Source organism: Sebastes fasciatus, chromosome 20, assembly GCF_043250625.1.
Source record: "Sebastes fasciatus isolate fSebFas1 chromosome 20, fSebFas1.pri, whole genome shotgun sequence".
Taxonomy (NCBI): domain Eukaryota; kingdom Metazoa; phylum Chordata; class Actinopteri; order Perciformes; family Sebastidae; genus Sebastes; species Sebastes fasciatus.
In genome coordinates, this window is record NC_133814.1 from 5,296,734 (window position 1) to 5,318,476 (window position 21,743).

At 39.0% G+C, this 21,743-nt stretch overlaps 2 long non-coding RNA genes across 2 annotated transcripts in view; one reads left to right on the forward strand and one right to left on the reverse strand.

Annotated features, from left to right (window-relative positions):
* Positions 1-21,743, reverse strand: part of LOC141758694 (uncharacterized) — a 457,042-nt gene that overhangs the window by 305,207 nt on the left and 130,092 nt on the right. The gene's annotated exons all lie outside the window — the stretch shown is intronic.
* LOC141758252 (uncharacterized) lies at positions 11,654-15,523 on the forward strand. Its single transcript, XR_012591841.1, has 4 exons — positions 11,654-11,703; positions 11,878-12,155; positions 12,969-14,495; positions 15,134-15,523. It is a non-coding gene; the product is annotated as an uncharacterized LOC141758252 (long non-coding RNA).

Here is a 21,743-nt window from a genome sequence, read left to right on the forward strand (position 1 = left end):
GTTTGTTACATAACGTGACGTAGTACGTGACGTGGTTACATACTAAAATACTAACATAGTAACGTAAGATACTGTAACTCCGTAATGTAAAATAACTTAACGTGTTGACTTTTGGTTTCACATGGGACACAAACAGCGTACTTTGTCACTCTTTATACTAGAATTAATAGTGTATATACCTGACATAAATAACTCAAAATGATGAATGGGTCCAATATTTTTCCACAGGAAATGCATACGGGTCATTTTTGACCCATGGAGGTGGGTCAAAAATGTTGGGGTAATGATATTTACTTTTTTTTCTTAAAGTGAAAGATTTAAGTAAAAAAGCAGACCAGTCGTGTTAATTTTGACCCACACATGCACCTAAGAGTTAAATAAAGGAATTTATGAGCCAGTTAACTGACATCCTCTAACAAAATTTTGGGTATTGAAACTTGTTACCTCTTAATGCTACGGCCTTGTGTCATTTAAAGACACTTTAGAAGACAAGAGCCATTCCCAGAGTCATAAGGATGAAAGAGTGCAGAGCATTTGGCGTATAAATGGCACCACCGGTCAACCGGAGTCCCATTTGGAACTCAGCATAACAATGGAGAAAGGAGAGAAGGGTGATGGTGAAAAATGTATGTATGTGGTGGATGCGTTCCATATGCCGCTCTCCTCTCAGACGGGAGCAACAGGCCTGGATCAGGTTCCCCCATCTCCCAAATCCCAATCCTAGACCATCAGCGAGAAAGCAGAAAAACTGACCACAAATCAGCATCTAGGGTTTCTTTATCCTCTGCCATCAAAACTTTTATGTATTACATTTATACATGGACTTTATACTTTTATTCAAGATGACAAAGAAAGAGCATTAGTGCACCAAGCTTTTGCTCACGGGCAGCTTTTTCAAATACAAAGAGATGTGATATTCCACAACTGTATCTCAAAAAAAGTATTTAATACAGTACCTCAACCCAACTACTTAAAAGGTCCCATATTGAAAAAGTAAGATTTTCAGGTTTTTTAAATTATAAAGCAGGTTTAAGGGCTTTATAAATACTGTGAAAGTATCGAAGCGCTCAATATACAGAGAAATACACACAGTCCGTATTCAGAAATTGTGCGTTTGAAACAAACCGTTAGGATTTCTGTCCATTTGTGATGTCACAAATATACAATATTTAGACCATTACACGGTTTTAAACGTAAACATTCTAAATGTGTCCCAGTATATTCCAGGTTGCAGTGTATGTTAATGACATCAGCTGACAGGAAGTAAACATGGACCCAAACTGTTGCCATGCAACGCAATTCTGTTGCAATTCCGTTGAAATGCACTAAAACGGAGCATTTCAGACAGAGGGTAAATACAGGTCTATTCAAGCAGACAGTATGAGGAAAATAAAGGTTTTTTTAAACATTACAGCATGTAAACATGTTCTAGTAGAAACACAAAATACAAGTATGAACCTGAAAATGAGCATGATATGGGACCTTTAATGTACACTGATAGCCATTAGGTCCCTCTTTATGCGCTTCTTCTGATACCACGGCGTTGTCCAGCCTGGTAGTTGTCTGTGTTTTCGTCTTTAAACTTTAACCCTTTCAAAGCGTGTTTTCAGTTCACTTTCAAGTTAATTCTAACATTTTAGTCGCCTAAAAATGTCTTATTCAGCATTCGGTTGTACTTAGATCCACCCTCTTGTGTCACTTCTGGTTGCAAAAAATCAAGATGGAGTCGGCCAAAATGCTGAACTCGAGGCTTCAAAACAGCAGTCCACAAGCCAATGTCACACGTCATGGGCAGTACGTCCACTTCTTATATACAGTCTATGGCTTTAGGTGATAAGACAAAGTCAGTTATAAATTAAATGCATCATTGAATATTAATTTGAAGTTAAAGCTACTACTAGGAACTTTTGCCGTCCCTGTGGACAAAAGCGGTAGTGTTTCCGAGCACCATATTCCGTTTAGAAACCCTCTCATTTTACTGCATCATGGTCTGACAGTCTACCCCGCTCAGTTCTGGCTCTGGTTCTCCCGTGCCTCCCTTCCCTCCAGCGGGCCCAGTAATACGGCTTAGGCTTTCAGCAGTGTGGTGTTGGTGATGGCTCCCAGCAGGGACCGGCGGAGCAGTTGAGGCGCAGCTCTGCTCCTGGCCGGAAGAGGAGTCGCTGCTGCCGGGTGTGGAGCTCTTCACCTCCCGCCGGAGCTCTGACTGCAGGTCGAAGGCGGCTGCGAAGCCGGATCTGGGTCTTTATGTGGTGGGCTGGTTGCTGCCGGAGGCCCCGCTGGAGTCTGAGCTGAAGGAGTTTCTGGTGAACCTGCATGATTTTGTCTGATTTTGCGGAGAATCCGACCCGGCGGCACCGATGACAAGCATTAAGAATAACTAGCGCTAAGCAGACATTTTGACATGTCATGGCAGGAAAAGCAAAGGTGTTACTAAGAACATTATGGTGCTTCCTTAAAGTGTCGCTGTAAGCCATGCCAGCATGCCCAAGAGAGTCCTGGGACCTGGATCACCTAAATAGAATACTGACTGTGACTACCTGACTGGCTCGTACCTTCGTGCAGGTCTCTAGATTTGCAGCATGACTGAAAACCCTCAGTTCTGTGATTGTAGGACTTACAGTATATCCGATGTGGGTTTGGTCAGATTTTGTGACTGTAGCAATTCCACTGCTGAAAGAGAGAAACTTTTTTTCCTGTGTTTTTCCTCTGACTAAAATCTCAGATACTGCAGCGTTGCGGTAAAGAAAATGGAAAGAACAAATTGAAGCAGATAGGCAAACCTCCAGTTTTTCCTCGCACCATTTGTGATCAACGTTTTTCAAACCAGTGACCAGTTTATGCAAATAAAGAGCACAAAAACGGAGCGGGAGATGTGTGGTTCAGATAGCAGACCTCAGTAATAATGGGCCGGTAGTATGATGTATGAGCCAATTTAAATAGCATAAACCCTCACTTCATCTGGAAACTTGAGACACACATATACACACATGCATACACATAATATCTAAGTATGTGCACACAGCGGTACAGCACATATGGCATTAACAAACATTTGCTACTCCACGTGCCTGGTTCCCTGGAGCCACTGGAGCCATAGCTACAACAACTGGGCTACTTCAGTCTATTTGGCCAGTCCACCTTAATCTACATCAGTCGAGCTGTAGGAGCCAAAGGATGTTGGCACATAATGAAAAAGAGTGAGTGAGAGAGAGAGAGAAGTGCAGGAATATCCCTCCTGCTAACCGTCCATTCAACACATCCCATTCCTCCATTTCTCTGTTTTACATCTTCATCTGTCTCACTATGAAAAACGATGACTATTCACATCATCCATTTTTTGGGCCCATGGGGGCAGAGGGAATAGCTGAAAACACAACACTGAGATATTGTCATCTTATAGAGCTATTATGGCGAGCCGAACCGATACCTGTTTACACATTCAGCAGTCATGGAGCAACATTAGCGTTCATTTAGAGTCATGCTTCTGCCCTCTTGACAAATGGAAATCCAATATTAATTCTCATTTAACCTCTGTTTTGGCTCTCTAGCTAGCTAAATTTTCCACTAAGTTCACCAGCTAGACACTAGCTTTGTCTTTAAGCAGTTTGGTGTACAGTGGGTTTATTACAAGCAGCAACCTCCAGGTGTGAGAAGTGAAGCCAATGCGGAAGTGCCTTAAATTTACATTCTTTCTAATAGCCAGCAGGGGGCGACTCCTCTGGTTGCAAAAAGAAGTCTGATCGTATAGAAGTCTATGAGAAAATGAGCCTACTTCTCTCTTGATTTATTACCTCAGTAAACATTGTAAACATGAGTTTATGGTCTCAATCTCTAGTTTCAAGTCTTCTTCAATACAGCATGATGTTCATTTAGTAAATGGTGGTCCCATTTAGAGTCAAATAGAAAATAAAGCAGGGTGTGCTTCATGGCGTGGCTACCTTGTGATTGACAGGTCACTACCACGGCGTTGTCCGGTCTTGTCTATGTTTTCAACTTTAACTCTTTTCACAGTGTGTTTTCAGTTCATAAAAGTTAATTGTAACATTTTGTTTTCCTGAAAAAGTCTTATTCAGCGTTTGGTTGTACTTAGCTCCACCCTCTCGTGTCACTTCTGACTGCAAAAAAACAAGATAGCTACGGACCAAAGTTCAACCTCAAGGCTTCAAAACCGTAGTCCACAAACCAATGGGTGATGTCACAGGGACTACGTCCACTTATATACAGTATATTGTTTGTTAGAGCTTTTTCACTGAAAACAAATGCCTGTTGCTCGAAAACTAGATTGATGAGTGAAGTTCACTGGCCCGAAAAACAAAACAATAAGCTAAAAGAGACTAAAAAAATTGTAGGAGGAGGAGGGAAGCCTTTTGCAGCAGCTCATTGCACAATATTTTTGTTTTTTGTCTTTGATAAGTGCATGTAAGTGCATGTGAGCATGCCCCACTGGCTAGCTTACGGCCGCCGCTCTGCGCTGCGCTCATACCGGACCCAATGCGCCATTGCGGCACCAAAGCACCCACCCTCCAGTTCCCCCCAGGTCAACTCTGTTAGCTCTGTCAGCACTGGTGCGTTGTTCACTGTGAGTGCTGTTAGCACCGTTAATATATACTCCCAATCTTGCATTTAGCACCTTTAACACTAAGACCCCCATAAACCACACCGTTTAACGTTGTGCGGAAATTTAAATTATTCCACCATAGTTTATGATAAGTTTCCCTCCTGCCCTGACTTTTCCTGAATACCGATTTTGCACGTCTGTCTTGTCATATTGAATAACATTTAGAAAACCAAATAGATGGGTTTTCTGCTTCAATCCACATTTGTTGGCATTTAGCCTTTCAAAAAAAAATTTTTGTTCCATATGCTACGGTACTTTTGCTTCACCGTGGATACAGGCGCTCTTTGGCGTGGGATTTGGAGAAAATAGTACCCCTAAAGAGAGCCTGGCGGTCCTAGTGTTAAAGTCATAATGAAACAACAAAATGGCTTTACAGATCAGTCATCTTGTCCACTAAACAAAGCAAGCAATTACATTACAATTACATTATACAAGGTTTACTATACATCTTCTTCAGTGTTTTATTATTGTATTGTATTTATGATGTAGTTTAACTGTCAGGAAATTGGGAACTTTAAATGGCTAATGTTTTCTGCATAAAATTGTCCAACTAGTCATTGGATCCCAGACATTTTCCTACTACCCCTCCTTTAAGTATATATTCGCCTGTCGATTATGTCTTTTTAAAATTAATTTAGCTAAATCTATGAATTATGACCTTCGAAGCTCTAACCCCAATTATATCATTCTACTTTTACTGTCACTTTGTAATTTGTTTGCTTTACTTTTTGTCATTAATATAGAGAAAACACTTGCAGACAAAGCATTTCATTGGCACATTTCAGTGATTCATTTCTCTCTGGCGACGTGTGTAGAATGTGTTGCTGTTGTGATTGGTTGAAATAAAAATGTTTGGACACTGAAGGTACCGGCCAGGCTTTAACAACTCTGCCTTTAAGCTACTCCTTCGCTCCCTCCTTTCATCCTTCTGCCACCAATTTACTCATTGTTGGCCTCCATTCCTTCATCACTGGCACCAAACTGGCTGAACACATTGGCACTGGATTATTTGTTGTTGTCAACACTCTAGCTTTGTTTGTTTTTTTGGGGGGGGGGTGATCCTCAGGAAGTATTTCCAGTTTGTAAACACAAGAAGACGAGCTAACATGAGCAACGCCTACCGAAACTTCATCAACAGAAAATTAGCCTCCCAACCTACCTAACGTATTGCAATGAGCAATCCAGCAATGAGAGTTTAGCAACAAAAATGATACCAAACGTAAAGAACTCCAGGACTACCACTTTAACAAGCATGTAGCCTACACATGGTCCTAAGCACAGCCACAGAGGTAGACACACTTATGCAATCAAATATGAATGTATTCCTACAAGCAAACTCTCACACGCACTCATACGTAGACCATGCAGGTGGCCGACCATGATAACAAACAGCATAATTGGGAACAGGTGGATGTTATAAGGCAATTTCTACTGCAAATATTGGACAAATGAACGCAGGGCAATGAGGGAAACAAGTATGTTTCAGCGATCAGGAATATCTAAACCGCAACAATTTGCTAGATGAAGTAGCGTCTGGCTGACTTATTGACAGAAAGGTGAGGTCGCCACGCGGAGCAGGGGGGAAATGAGATGTAGTGTTTAAAAAAAAAAAAAAGAGGAAAAAACTTAACTGGTCTACAGCCACATACAATACCACTGCCCCTGCAGCTCGAGCCAAGACTAAATGTTCTCTCTGTTTCTACAAATTAAAGCTTGAATGAGATGAAAGATTGAATTCAGACGCTGGCTAAAAACTGATGAAAAAGGAATGAGGTGTTATTCACTATCATCTTTAGCCTCCTTTTCTCCTGTATTTCTTGTGCTATAATAAGAATAGAAAGTTTTACAGTTGTTGGTAGATATTTTTTTACTAGGGGTGTCAATCGATTAAAATATTTAATCGTGATTAATCGCATGATTGTCTATAATTAATCATGATTAATCGCACATTTTTTATCTGTTCAAAATGTACCTTAAAAAGGGAGATTTGTCAGGTAGTGGGCAGATATGCTTGCTTTATGCAAATGTATGTATATATTTATTACTGGAAATCAAATAACAACACAAAACAATGACAAATGTTGTCCAGAAACCCTCACAGGTACTGCATTTAGCATAAAAAATTGCTCAAATCATAACATGGCACCACTCAAGCCAAACAGGCAACTACAGCTGTCAGTGTGTCAGTGTGCTGACTTGACTATGACTTGCCCCAATCTGCATGTGATTATCATAAAGTGGGCATGTCTGTAAAAGGGGAGACTCGTGGGTACCCATAGAACCTATTTTTATTCAGATATCTTGAAGTCAGAGGTCAGGTGACCCCTTTGAAAATGGCCATGCCAGTTTGTCCTCACCAAAATTTAGTGTAATGACATGCTTGGTACCAATGGATTCCTTAGGTTTTCTAGTTTCACATGATGATCTAGCTTTAAAACTGAGCATTGCAAACACAAGTTGCATTAATGCGTTAAAGAAATTAGTGGCGTTCAAATTAATTTGTGTTAATGTGTTATCGCGTCAACTTTGCCTACAGCTCCATATTTAGCGCACAGATATGAGAGTGATACTAATCTAAAATCTCGGCAAGAAACTGAGTACGCATTTCACAAAATGTAGAACTGTTATCTAAATGGGTTGAGTTCACTCAAATGGTGGTATTTATGGTATTTATAGCTTCACCTTATAGGTCCAGCCTGTTAGCCTATATATCCAGGTTTTGTGATCTCTGCTGTTGAAACTTGTTTTTTTGGGGTGGTGGTTGGATTTGTTTTGGTTGAAAATACCAATAAAGATCTTTAACTTAGTCAATTTCATTCTTTTTATCTCTGTGTTTTTGTTTTCTTAGTTTATGAGATGTCTAGCCTATAGATAGGCTAATATTCATAGTAGTCAAATACACATAATCATGCCTGCTTGCACTCAAACTACGCGTTTGCACACAGTTATAACTTCTGGGCATACTTCCAGCATGAAAATGATGTATTTAAAAGCAAGCCAATTCTTCATTTATGGAAAGATGAAGCAGGAAGTCCTCTAGTCTCTACCTGACCAGCACATACACTCCTACTCTCGTGAGCTCTATTGGAGCTGAAGAGGATATCCTCTAGTCATCCTAATGGCTCCAGTGAGCATTAATCTAATACTCCTGTCTCAAGTATGGCGATAGAGGCTTACAGAAACCTGGCTGCTTCAGTCTAAGACTCCACTTTTCTATGTCTCGCTCTGTCTTTTTTCTCCGTCTCAGTCTCTCTCTTCTGTCATCCCCTATCGTTGTCTGTCATTTTTCTCATTAGTCCTTTTACGGCATGGCTTTCTCTAAACACTCTCATTTTCAGCTCACCTTACTGCAAAATGTACTTAAACTATATTTTGACGTTTTTATGAAGCAGAGATTTAGGAGAAGGTATGTCCAGAGTGACCTTAAAGCTACTAAATAGAGGGAAAGGAAAATGTGTAGGATAAAAGGGCAGGCAAAGAAATGACATATTGGTGTTTATACACTTAATGCACCAGAAGTGGGCGTCCTATACTCACTCGCTAAAGGATTTTGTTCCATCCTCGAGACTTATTTGGAAAAAACATAAGATTTTCTTTTAAACTCAGCTGTTCGGGGCTGCAAGCAGCATTCTGGTGACTACGATATATTGAATTTGTTTTACAGCAGTATAAACATGCTGAAATTATCATTTAAAATAACCCCCTCCAGGTCACCAGGTATATTTAGACCCCATGGACAACTATGGGGTTTCATTTTGGCTGTCTTTCATTTGTGTCTATATCCATATAATGTATGTCTGCCCATGAGTGTTGCTAAAGGTTCAGATGTGGTCCATGTGAGTAACCATCCTCAGGACCGACAAGGGCCACCCATTTGAGCAAATGCTTGAGCCAAGTTGGGCTTCAAGTTGAGGCCTACCTCACTTCAGGCCTCATACAGTATGGACCATTTTTAATAAGTAGGTGAGTATTGTTTGGGCCATTGGGAAGTACAATTAGGACGGTTACAGAACCTTTCCAAGGTGTCTTCCAGCCTTTTTATCCAGTGTCACCTAGGCTTCAGCCAAGCAACCGGCAACCTCCGGTGCTGAGAAATGAAGCCAACGCGGAAGTGGAAAAAACTGCAGTTCTTCGAATGGCCACTTGAGGCTGGTTTCAAAAGTCAGTCAATTCCCATAGACCCCCATGTTGAAATGCCCAACTTTACAGAAGATATAAACATGTTTACAGCCTGGTACAAAAAGAACGGTTTTAGTCTCGATTGCTTATTTCTCCATTCATGACAACTAGCTGCTAGCTGTCTGCTCTGCTGCGTCACCCGGGCCCGCCTCAGCTCCACCAACGATCCACTTCTTTGTCCATTTTTGGATTTGCTGGGAGTTTTAGGCTTTGTCGTCACTGCCAAGATGGCAATGGCCAAAGCCATCCACCTTGAGCTTCACAACAGCTCTTCAGAAACCTATGGGTGACGTCACGGAGACTTCATCAGCATTGTATACATTCTGTGGCTCCAGCCTTATTGTATCATAATTCCCTCTAGCTAACCCAAATGTACAGCACGGCTTGGAGACCAAACCAAATTTCCCTGCGGTACAATAAAGTATATCTTATCTTATCTTATCTTACAAAGCTGATATTGTTGACCCCCTGTGGTTGCTCTCACACTATTCTTTGGCCAAACGCCACATACCCCACTGACATTTGTCCGTTACCTTGTCTTTAGCAGGTCTTTCATTCCTTCTATAAACTATTTGTTAATGCAGGGGTACTGCTATTACAGGAATTTTAGTTGTACTTAAACAGAGAGCTATGTACAGAGAGAACAATATCAGAATGATGAGTGATACTTGGACTCTGTAGAACACTGGCTTTTCTGGTTTGGGCAGTTTGCTTCAAAAGCCTTGAAGCATGTGATGATGTTGTTCCTGGACACGTTTTGAAAAGAAAAACATTTCTTGATGATCACAGATTCATCTGTGTGGCTATTTTGTAATTGCACTCCTTGTACCCTCTCCATAGCCAAAAAAATAATCAAGATAAGAGAATAAGAATTTCTTGTTTGACCAATATTCAATTAATCAAACGCCCATGAGCCCTAGCTTTATCCATAACCAGAACCAATGTAGCAGAGAGGCTGTGCATTTCAAGTAGGCCCAACACCCATTGTCGAAATGTAGATACATAGCATTTAGTTTATTAACCCCCTAAAGAAGAAGGTAATTAGTATACTGTATATCCTCCAAACTTTTAAATGGGAACTACACTAATTTTCAAAATTCATACATGTTATTCCTATGGACTAAGACAGTCCAAAAAATATTATTAAAAAAAAAACTCTCTCCCAAATCCAATAACTAGAATGTTAAACCTCAAACTTTTCATAGGGTTGAAGTCTGGAGCAGCTCCATAGACAATTAATTGGGAAAGATGTTATAGATGACACTGAGGGCACACAAGGTAGTATATTGGTAATTTTTTTGTTCCACAACTGAGTCATTACAATAGAATAAAGCTCATTTGGATATAAAAAAGAAAACAAACATTCTGTGGGTCCACAAAATCAGTCTCCCATTCATTGTCTATGGAGCAGCTCCAGATGTTATACCCTATAACATCGGATTTGGCAGAGAGGTGTTCATGTTTAATAATATTTTTTTGGACTGTCGTAGACCATAGAAATAACATATATGAATTTTGAAAATGGCCGTAGTTCCTATAACTTTTAAGGGATATTTAGCCTGGAAAATAAAACATGTTTCATTCTCATATGCTAATTTTGTTTAATTTAGTTTTTTCTTTTATTTGCGTGTGTTACTCAGTGATTAATTATAGTAAAAATTGTGAAGGGACAAAGTTCTACTGTAGATCAAAGCAATAGCTCTATGCCCATAGTAATCAATTTGATGAGTCAATGCAATTAAAGGCAATGTAATTAAACACAGAATAGGCCTATTGTTTCTCATCGAACATTTCACTTTCACTTTTTCACGGTACTTTCACTTAGTAGTTCAATGTTTTGTTTTATTTTCAGTTTAGTTTGCTGAGATATTGACCATTCTTTTGTTGACTTATTTCACTAATGATAATGGGGCATTTTGAATATTGGTTCAAACTTGTCCCAGTGCTGCTTTTAAGGCCAGTATTTCACAAGACTTCATTGATTCAACAAATCAGCAGTGCCTGACCATGGTGGATTTAGTCGTTTACAATGTTTTGCAATAGATAAACATTGAATATAAAATAGAGTGTATTCGCTAAACAGTTTACCATCTAGTGTAACTATATTTTGCACATTTCTAGCTTAAAAATATTACATTGATTTTGTTTTTGTTTCAGTGAACACACCTGGCTGCCAAATGATTAAGCACTTTTTACTTTCTGTTCTATATTGAGAATGGGTTTGGTGGAATAATATTGGCATGTGTGACAACAGAGTCATGTGACTTAAGCGTTCTATATAAGGAACAAGCGATGGACTGCTGAGAGACAGAGAGCCTTGTCAATTTAAGTGAAAGTATTTTGTGGAAAGGCACAGGCGACGGAAAGGATGAATCACCATGTAAGTCATTTTAATTCAATTTACATTATTATTTTTGTGTCCTGACCTCAATTATTTGCTAACTTGTTCAATTTGATTTAGCTAGTGAGTGCTTGCTGTTTAAAATTCTGTTACCTGTAGCCACATCTTTCTAAAGACTAGTGTGTTTATAAATGCCAACTTCACACTGTCTCAAATTCAGAGGAGTTAAAGGAACCAATTGATTTAAAGGCAAGCAAGCTAGCTTTCCTGAAGTGTGAAGAAAGTAAAAACAAAACAAATTTAAAGCCACTACGTGTAAATATATGTATCTATTTATATCATAGAATCTTTCAAATTTTACTGATGGCATTTGTTTTGTTTTTATCAGTCTATCCATCTTGGTATAACTGGATCATGTCAATTTTGGTTCCATCATTGGGGGGCACCAACGTTTCAAAATTTCAAAACCTACACGTAGTGCGTTTAATTTATTTGCTTGTTTTGCTTTCTGTCAGAAGATACACGTGGCCAGGATGCAGTCAAAGGATAAAAAGACTACAAAGTATGTTTTCTTATTGACAGTGTGCTTTTCTTTGGCAAAGGGCTAGTATTTTTTCCGTCTTTGCTCCCAGTTTAATGATAATGGAATTTGGTAATTTTTTTATTCATCGGTATTATTTTAAAGTTGTCACTTATAGGCAATAACCAACTTGTTCTTTTTCTAAATCCTTTTCAGCATGCGGTCATGATCTCTGAGAAAAAAGTTGATAGAATCACGATAAAACATTTTAAACGTGAAAACAACAAGGTAATATTTACTGCAGATTGTTTTTCGTCTACTTTGTACTTTGTCTTTGCCCCTGCATTTTTTATATAGTACATTATTGTGTTTAAATTAAATATTGATACCATGTCTACCATCTTTTCTGTATTTTATCTTTGTGTTTCAAGGTTGTGGAAAAAATAACATTTGGAGCGACAGTGTGAATATCTAATGCAACTTAGCTTTTCTGTGTAAGTATAAGCCTATGAAAGCAACACAACACACAGTATCAGTTATGCCACCTCTGTTCTGCCATTGAATTGGCTCAAGACCAATGGAGTCCCGTTGTCCCGGGGACGATAGAAAATGTGTTTGGGACGCAGTAAACTCACTATTGACGTCTCCAGGGGACGCACCTTATTTTTCCCCTGATAATGCTACATTGCGAACAACAAATCTGTGTTGAAATCAGCAGGATGAGAGCTAGTTAACGTTAGCTGTTAGCAGCCAGTAAGCAGCACAGTCCTTCACGGTGCTAACAGCTAACGTTAACTAGCCCTCATCCTGTCGATTTCAACATGGGAGGTGCTATTGATTTACATTATGATGTGTTCAGGCTCTATTCAGAAAAAAATATTGGGCAAAGGTAAATTCTAACATTATCATGAAGTGTTCAAATGTAATCTTGTAAATCATAGTTTTTGATGAGAAACTTGAATAACTACAGTTGCTTGAAGGAGATGTTTTCACAGCAATATAAAAAAGATAATAGAGAGGTAATTATGACCTGTTTAACTTCCAAACAAAAACCAGTATGCAAACGGTAATAAAGGAGTGTATGTTGAACTACATGGGATTTATTGTATTGCTTTTGTTTTTACCGTGGTATCGAATTGGTATCGAGAATCGTGAAATTTCACTGGTATTGGTATCGGCTACTAAATTTCTGGTATCGTGACATCCCTAATAGGTGTAAAACTATGTGCATAATTATAAAATGGTTATCTGGTAGTTGTGCCTTGATGAAAAGTGTAATTAATAAACCTCTTTCAAATTACTGGCAGGTACTGTGAAGGCTCTGAACGACAATCCAGACAAAACACCCAGTGGACTGAAACACCGGCCTCTTTCACCTGTAGGTCACCGAGTTCAGCTTTTTAATAGACTTTGCACACATTCAATTGATTGAAGTCTTTCTGAAAATGCCCAGACAGCTACCAGCTCATTTGTCTGATCTGCTAAACAGACTAAGCGAAAATGGGAAATTATTTATTGAACAGTATGAAAGGAAAAAAGAAAGAATGCAAGCCATTGCAGGTGAACTTGAGGGAATATCTAAAGAAGTAAAAGAAATACAGAAAATCACAAACACAACCAGAATGGTGGGGGCAGTTTTAGGAGGAGTTGGAATAGCTGTGGGAATAGCTGCAGCTTTGCATACAGGAGCTGAAAAATTGGCAATACTAGGAGGCACTGCAGTACTTGGTGGAGGTGTAGCTGTTATTACAGCAAATGTAACCAAGTCAGCAGCAGAGGTTACAAGTGTAAAAACTGTGGAAGAGTTGGGAAAAGAATTCACAGAAATTGTTGATATACAAAAAGATGTCCTGGAAAAAATTAAGGAGGTCTCTGAGGAGTTGGAGGAAAAATCATCCTCATTAATGACAAGAACTAGAGACCAGACAGAAAGAAGTCTGTTGAAAATAGAACAACTTCAGCAGGTTCTTGAACAAACAGCTGAACTGTCAAAAAGGAGCAGGGAAGTTATGGATGTGACTCTGACCATGCTGAGGCAAGTGAGGGAACTATTAGACTTCATTATCAATATCACCCGAATCACTCCGACCTCTGAGGAGGATGCAAAGTTTAGAAACTGTATCACAGATTCTGCCTTGCTGTGTGAGAAAACTGTTCATGAGTTTGCAAAGATGAGGAATACGCTCAAGGACTTCGAGGAAATGCAAAGAGAATAGGAATGTGCAACATTCACTCATTGAAATAAAGCACAGGGTTTTACACAACTGGCTCTTAAAGTCCATCTGAAATCACATGTAGTCATCCCTTTTTGCAGTCAAAAATAATAACATGTTTATATATTTATTGTTAAAAGTTTTTTATTATTATTTTAAAGGGAAGAAAGGGTATTTAGGGAAATATCAGAAATGTTCCTTTATGTCTCAGCTGGCTTGAGGGGCGTGTCAGTGTCTGTGTTTGATTGACAGCAGCTTGCAGGCTGAGCCCCGGCAGGGGAACCAAAGACATACTAAGAAAAAGTACTCTGTAGTCTATAGGTCATGGCAGACGGTGTGTCGTTAGAGGTATTGAAGAGTAAAGACAACACTAGCCTGTAACTGCGCCGAAGTGATTAGCTGAGCAGCTAATTAGCTATCTAGTCTGCATACTGATATTAGCAGTGCACTTTTCCCCGGTAAATGTTTATTTGGTGTCTTGTTCAACAAGCTAAGGTACAGGACAATACTTGTGTTCGTTTTTGTGAGTTAAATAAGAAGGAAACTTTAGCAGGAAAGCTAATGTGTTTGTTCAGAGTCTCTCGCTCTTGTGTTGTGTAGCGTGCTGCTGTCTGGCTCAGTGTGACCGTCTGCTCTATCTATGATAGAACACTGTCATTACTGCTTTATGGAAAGATTTGATTGGTCGCATGGAAACAAATTCTCCATCTGTGTAGATGGAGAATGTATGTTGTTCTGACAAATAAACGCAAAAATAATTGGCGGCACCGTGAAGCCAAAATTTCATCGAAAAGTGATTTACAGAGCAGGTATGTAAGCTGTTGCAGACCAAAAAATGTAATTTAATTTCAGTTGAGCTTTAAGTAAAGGACTAATATTGGGACTTAAAGAATGAATTTAAAGACACACATTGTACATATTTGGAGCAATAGAGTGAAGGGTTTAGCTCACTTGTGTTCACTCAGACTTTTTTGTATTCATTCAATCAGGTCATGTATGAATGTATCTTTATTGTCTGTACTTTCTTTTAGAAAAGACAATGGGTGTAAAAACAAGTTTTTTTCTACTTAATATTTATTTTAATTTAATATTTTTGGGTAAGGCAGCATAAACATTGCACATTTTCGTATTCGTATTTTTTCTTTCACTAGTTCGTATTTTTATTGTGTTTTTCTTTGCTTTTAAGGTCCAGTTTGTAGCATTTTGGGGGATCTATTAGCATAAATGGTATATAGTATTCATAACTATGTTTTCTTTAGTTTATAATCACTTAAAATTAAGAATTGTTGTGTTTTCATTTAAAAATATTTCCCCATCTACATATACAGTAGGGTTGAAATGAAAGTGATCTGTCTTGATTTGACAAGCGCTATATGAAAACGTTTTACTTTTTTTATAACATACAGTATGATTTCATGTTTTACAACTTATTGTTTCATAACATTTTGTTTGCTGAATATATAAATAGCTGTCACAGGCATTTGTCAAATACCTGTGTAGTCAGCTGATTATTCATAGCCAACATTGTTTAAAACCGGTTCAACCTGTCCATGACCAGAGATGCTGTTCCTCAGTGAGCGTCATCATACAGCTTCCAGACAATTCTGTCATTGTGGTGTTATGTTCTTAGAATAAAGAATACATGAAAACTTTACCCTTACACTTATTCGACTTCTAAGAGTAGCTAGTGAGCTGGGAAGGACTGTCATGGCTAAAGCCAGATGGCAGAAGCTACAGTTACGAACTTGGTATCCTGTATTTGAGATTAAAGTAGTTAGCCTTACTGCTAATAGTAGCCTATAGTTAATAAGTTATAGACATTAATCACCCATTGCTGAAATGTCACGTTGCATGTACTGTATATTAAAGTAGACACTATTGCTAATATGATTTAAATGACAGCCCTCCTGCTATTAAATTATCAATAAGTGTGTAGCTAGCAAGTTCAAAAATCGGATTTTCTGTTTGATTGACAAATGAAAGTTAAGAGGTAGAACTTTTTCAATAAACTGCTTTTTGGATTGCTATTGATGAATTAACCAACTTAATCCACTGATCCATTTGCCTCTGATCTTGTATGCTGTAATAAAGACAAAGACAGGGCGGTGGCATTTTAGGATTCTTGCCAAAGTATTCCACTGCATAGTCATACCTGCACATACCTGTAGAAACTGTCCTTTCACTTTAAACATCCTTTCACTTTAATCATCCATTCATTAGAAGATTACAAAAATAGCTGAGAATACGTCACAGAAAGTAACTTGTCTAGGAGAGACATATGCATTTATACTTTTTATCAATGCTTCTTGGATGCATTAACAAAGCGTTTTTGAGGTCAGATATGTGATTCGACCAAGACGCATTAAGTGTAAATGGGATCAAATCAACAAGTTATATCTTGTTGATTTAATCTGAACAAAAAAAAAGGTATAAAATTCATGGTTTTACAAAGACTTATGAGTGGGAACTACAGTATATCTGGGCTAGGAGCAGTTACTTCCTGTTAATTAGCGTGCTTTAGAGGTGCTTGTTGGTGGACTTTGTTACCTTTGGACAGAGCCAGGCTAGCTGTTTCCCCCTGTCTCCGGTCTTTATGCTAAGATAACCGCTTGCTGACTCTAACTTCATAATTAGCATAAAGACATGACAGTGATATACATACTTTAACTTTAAAATTGTATCTCCAACAATGTCAAACTATTCCTGTAAGCATAAAGAGGTAGAACACAGTTTGTTATTGCAGTTCACACTCATCACCAATCATCTATCAATGACAATATTAGTTATTTTGGTGCCCCTGTAATCTCAGCAACACCACTGAACAGACTACTGACCCGTCTTGTTTGTGGTCAGAGCCAATAGAGATGCATTTTTTTTTTTTTTTTTAAATCACGTTACATTGTGGCTGACTTCGACACCCCTGTCATATGTTTCCACTTTTGCTGTGATTGTATTCCTCTTCATTATTCATTCAAACGGAGCTGCAGCAGTGGCCAGCACTTGTAGTAAATGCCTTCCATGTGTCTCTAATTGCCTCAGTAGAGGTATTTAACACGAGGTGAAGTCATTAACACGTGGACACACTTGTTAGATGTGGAGCCAGGCGGCCCTGGGTGAAAGAGTAGACAACAGCAAGCTAAAGCTAATGCAACATCCACCGTTGCCTGATAAAGTCTGAATCTACTAAAATCTGAGGGCTTCCTTGCCAATATGCTGCGCATCAATTCTCAGGGGAAAAAACTGCAAGTTCAACAATTTACTTAAATGTAGAGAAGCAGTTCAACAGCTGGGGACTAGTTCACACTAGATCAATGGATTTGGAGGATAAATATTCCACTATACAATAAATATAAATATATTTGCCATTCAGGATTTTAAATTCCCTTTCAATTATGTTACTATAGACTAGGGCTGTCAAAGTTAATTTCTCTAACGCAACTTGCGATTTTTAGGTTGTAGCGGGTCACTCAGTTTTAAAGCTAGAGTGAAGATACTGGTATCATATGAAACTAGAAAACCATGTCATACTACCTTGTCAGGAAGGAGGCTAAATAACGGTCCAAATTATGCTAAATTTTGGCGAGGAAAACCTGGGATGGCCATTTTCAAAGGGGTCCCCTGACCTCCAGATATGTGAATGGAAATGGGTTCTATGGGTACCCAGGAGTCTCCCTTTTACAGACATGCCCACTTTATTATAATCACATGTAGTTTGGGGCAAGTCATAGTCAAGTCAGAACACTGACACACTGACAGCTGTTGTTGCCTGTTGGGCTTGAGGTTGCCATGTTATGATTTGAGCATATTTCTTTATGCTAAATGTAGTACCTGTGAGGGTTTCTGGACAATAATTGTCATTGTTCTATGTTGTTAATTGATTTCCAGTGTTAAATATATACATACATTTTGCATAAAGCTAGCATATTTGTCCACTCCCATGTTGATAAGAGTATTAAATACTTGTCAAATCTCCATTTAAGGTACATTTTGAACAGATAAAAAATGTGTGATTAATTTGCAATTATTTAATACTTCTTCTTATACCATCTTATTTCAAAAGCATGAGAAATCTACGCTTAAATATGCTATGACATATTAAAAGGTATACTGAAATATGATCATACTTCTAATCATCAATGGAACTGATGAACCAGCACACCATGCCCAAGTCAATAGCGCCATCTGCTGTTCACTTGAGAGCCCTGCATCCATCTAGTGAAAACTGAGTTAGTGATGTACACTTAATAAGATAAGATAAGATAAGATGAACCTTTATTAATCCCCGGAGGGAAATTCAGGTGTCAAAGCAGCAACATCAGCAAACAGAGTGAAAATCCGGGAGAGGTAAAGGTATACAAAAATTATAAAAACAATAATAGAGATATAAAAGATACAGAGTGAACATAGTGTGTACAGTCCGTCAATAAATAAATGTAGAATGTGCAATAAATAAATGTAATATGTACATATGTGCAGTCTATAAAGTGGTATGTAGGATGTATAGTGTAAAGTAAGTGTAAAGTGCGCCAGTGGTTAGAGTCCAAGATGGTTGCATATAGTGCATGTTAAAAGGTAGATAGTGCGTGTTTAAACTTCTTAAAGTCCAAATAGTTCTCATATGGGGGTCAGCCTTGGTTGTGGAGCCTGATGGCTACCAGCATGAAGGACTGACCCAGGCGCTTTGTGTTGTGCCGATAAGAAGCAGAAAGAAGAGGTAGAACACATTCAGACATTAGTCTTGAGTCTGCTAAAGCACTGGCAAAGTAATGCTGAGATTATGGTGTAAATGTGAAGGAAGTCACTCTTCCAATCCAGGACACACACCCTCCAGTAAAATCCCAACTTGTTGTTTTGTGATTTTAGAGGTGCTGGTGGGCAGATTTTTTTAATCTTTATGTCAGAGACAGGCTAGCTGTTTCCCCCAAGCAGGTAGCAGACCTGCTACAAGTCTTCATGCTAAGCTAAGCTAACTGTCTCCTGGCTGTAGCTTCTTATTTAAAGGTCCCATATCATGCTCATTTTGAGGTTCATACTTGTATTTTGTGTTTCTACTGGAACATGTTTACATGCTGTAATGTTTAAAAAAAACTTTATTTTCCTCATACTGTCTGCTTGAATATACCTTTATTTATCCTCTGTCTGAAATGCTCCGTTTGAGTGCATTTCAACGGAATTGCAACAGAATTGCATTGCCTGGCAACAGTTTGGGTCCATGTTTACTTCCTGTCAGCTGATGACATTCACATACACTGCAACCACGAATAAACTGGGACACATTTAGAATGTTTACGTTTAAAACTGTGAAATGGTCTAAATGTTGTATATTTGTGACATCACAAATGGACCGAAATCCTAACGGCTTGTTTCAAATGCACAATTTCTGAATATGGGCTGTGTGTATTTCTCTGTATATTGAGCGCTTCAATACTTTAACTGTATTTATAAAGCAGTTAAACCTGCTTTATAATATAAAAGACATGAAAATCTTACTTTTTACGATATCGGACCTTTAAATGACAAATATAAAGGTCTCTTCACACCTACAGTGTTTTTTTCATGCGATTATTTCTCACGTCAATATTATTTTTTGAACAGTTGTTTTTAACATGAGTACTTTCACACAGAACACGTATGTTACGCGGTGAAAAAGTGTCGCTTTTTTTTTGGAATAGGGTCAATTTTCTGATCTTTCGCAACGCAACTAAAGGCATCAACCAATTTTGTTGTGCGAAACGGGTTGAGTTGCACCTATATTTATGAAACAACAACACAAAAGCTCTGTGGTCTGAACCAAAACGGCAAACTTTATTTCTCCTTTTAACCTTGAAAAAGGCAGCCGCTCCACTCCTCCACTCTAACCTTTCACAATAATAGCCCTCGACATATAATATTCGCAGGCAAGTATTTCACATTTTCGTGTTGTTTATTCGTCACGCCCCCCGGTGTGCAACGGCCTTGAGAGTGGTGTCAATTTTCTCATCTATATACATATTTCCCAAAATGTCAAACTATTCTTTTAATTTGAAAATAACATGATATTGTATCTCTCTCTAAACATATTTATCAAAAACTCCTATCTATGGCTCCTAGCTCGATTGTAGAGGTTCCCGTACAGTAGGCTGTCTACAAATTCAGCCACATGCACAGGACACCATCATCTGTCCTTTGCTGTTAGGTGAAGCTCCCCGTGGATCTACGTCAGAGGGTTTCCCTTTAAGTCTATCTGTGATCAGCACACGGTCAGTGTAAACATTTGAGGACACCCCACACCCACCAGCTGTCGCGTATACGTTCACTTGCCAGACGTCACACGCAAACACACATACAGTACACGTGTACAGAGGAACACAATCGCATACATCACAGGAAGACACAGAGCCAACATGTGTCGTGCTGCTCTCCACTGCACCTAAATGCTTCCTCAGCATTTCATTTCCACTGCTTTTCTTCCTGATATATCCTTAAAGCAGCAGAGGGTAAAATCGGAGTAGATATGATTAAAAAAAGTAATTTTTATTAAACGGCAGTAGTGCATGAGACAGGTAATCTGAAAAAAAGCATGTGCCTCAGTGTCCTCCTGTGCTCCTAACGGCATATGCAAGATTTCACAGACCGGAGGAAAACAACCAATCAGAGCCGTGCCCGAGCCTTGTCGTCTCTGAGCAGCTGTCAATCACTCGCAAACTCCGATCAAATATGAATCAATATTCTGTTACCGTAATGCCTATTTCTTGCCTCAAATGTTTTCAGAAACATCTTGTAGTGTACTGTTTAGCTTTAAAATGAGAAAGTTTGTGACCCAGCCGCCATGTTCAGATCAGTTGAGGAAATACCAAGCACCGCCCACCAGACGGAGCTAACCTCCCTAATTTGACCGGTTGATTGGAGTTTGCGAGTGATTGACAGCTGCCTCCGTTGAATGAACAGCCAATAGGAACGCTCTCTCAATGAAATGACCTGTGATTGGTCAAAGTCAAAAGATTTTTTTAAAGCCTGAAAACAGAGCCAAGAGGAGGTGCAGAAGTCTAGTTATCTCTCAGAACACTTGAATCACAATATGCTGAAAGATTATTATGGAATGTTTGCCCAATGATACCAAAAACATTCTGCCTACTGCAGCTTTAAGTTTGTTAGCATTTGAGTAATCACTTAACTTTTTTCCCCAGATAACAAAGATGAAAGTGTCACTTTTTTAACAATAAAAATCACATCATACAGCATGAAATGCGGAAAAAAACACCTTCTTTTTTTTAGCAAATCCAATCATCATTTGATCCTGGTGTCTTGTTGTTTACAGTGTTTATAGCTATAATCTATCCTGCTGTCTTATCTGACAGTGTGGCTGCTAAGTGATACAAGACAGATCAGAGAAGGGCCAATTCACTATGGGGGCCTTAAACGTGAGTAATGGGCCCCTAAATGAGGGGATCATCATTTCTGTGTAATGGCCTTGAATTTGATCAACAATGGGGGAGGGGATGGAGGGTGAGGTTCGTTATTGATCAGCATGATGATCTTGGGAATTTGATCCCTTTTGTTCGATCTGATTGATTGTAGATCATCTTGGATTCATCTTAACGGACGAATAAACATGTCACGCAGATTTCGGTGTTAACTCTCTGAGTCACTGTCCAAACAGTAACAGAGGAGAGGGGGGGACACGATGACCGGCTGCGTTTGTGGAAATGTGCGCATTAACAAGCAGCTTTTCGCTCTATTTGCGTCACGGCTCTCCTGTTTCGTTTGCTCTCTTGCGACTGGCCTCATGCTGATAACAGACAGCTGGGCCGAGAAACACATGAAGCGGAGCGCCGGCGACAAAACATCATAATGGGGTAACTTTATTTGGTTGGCCCGCTAATTGGCCCC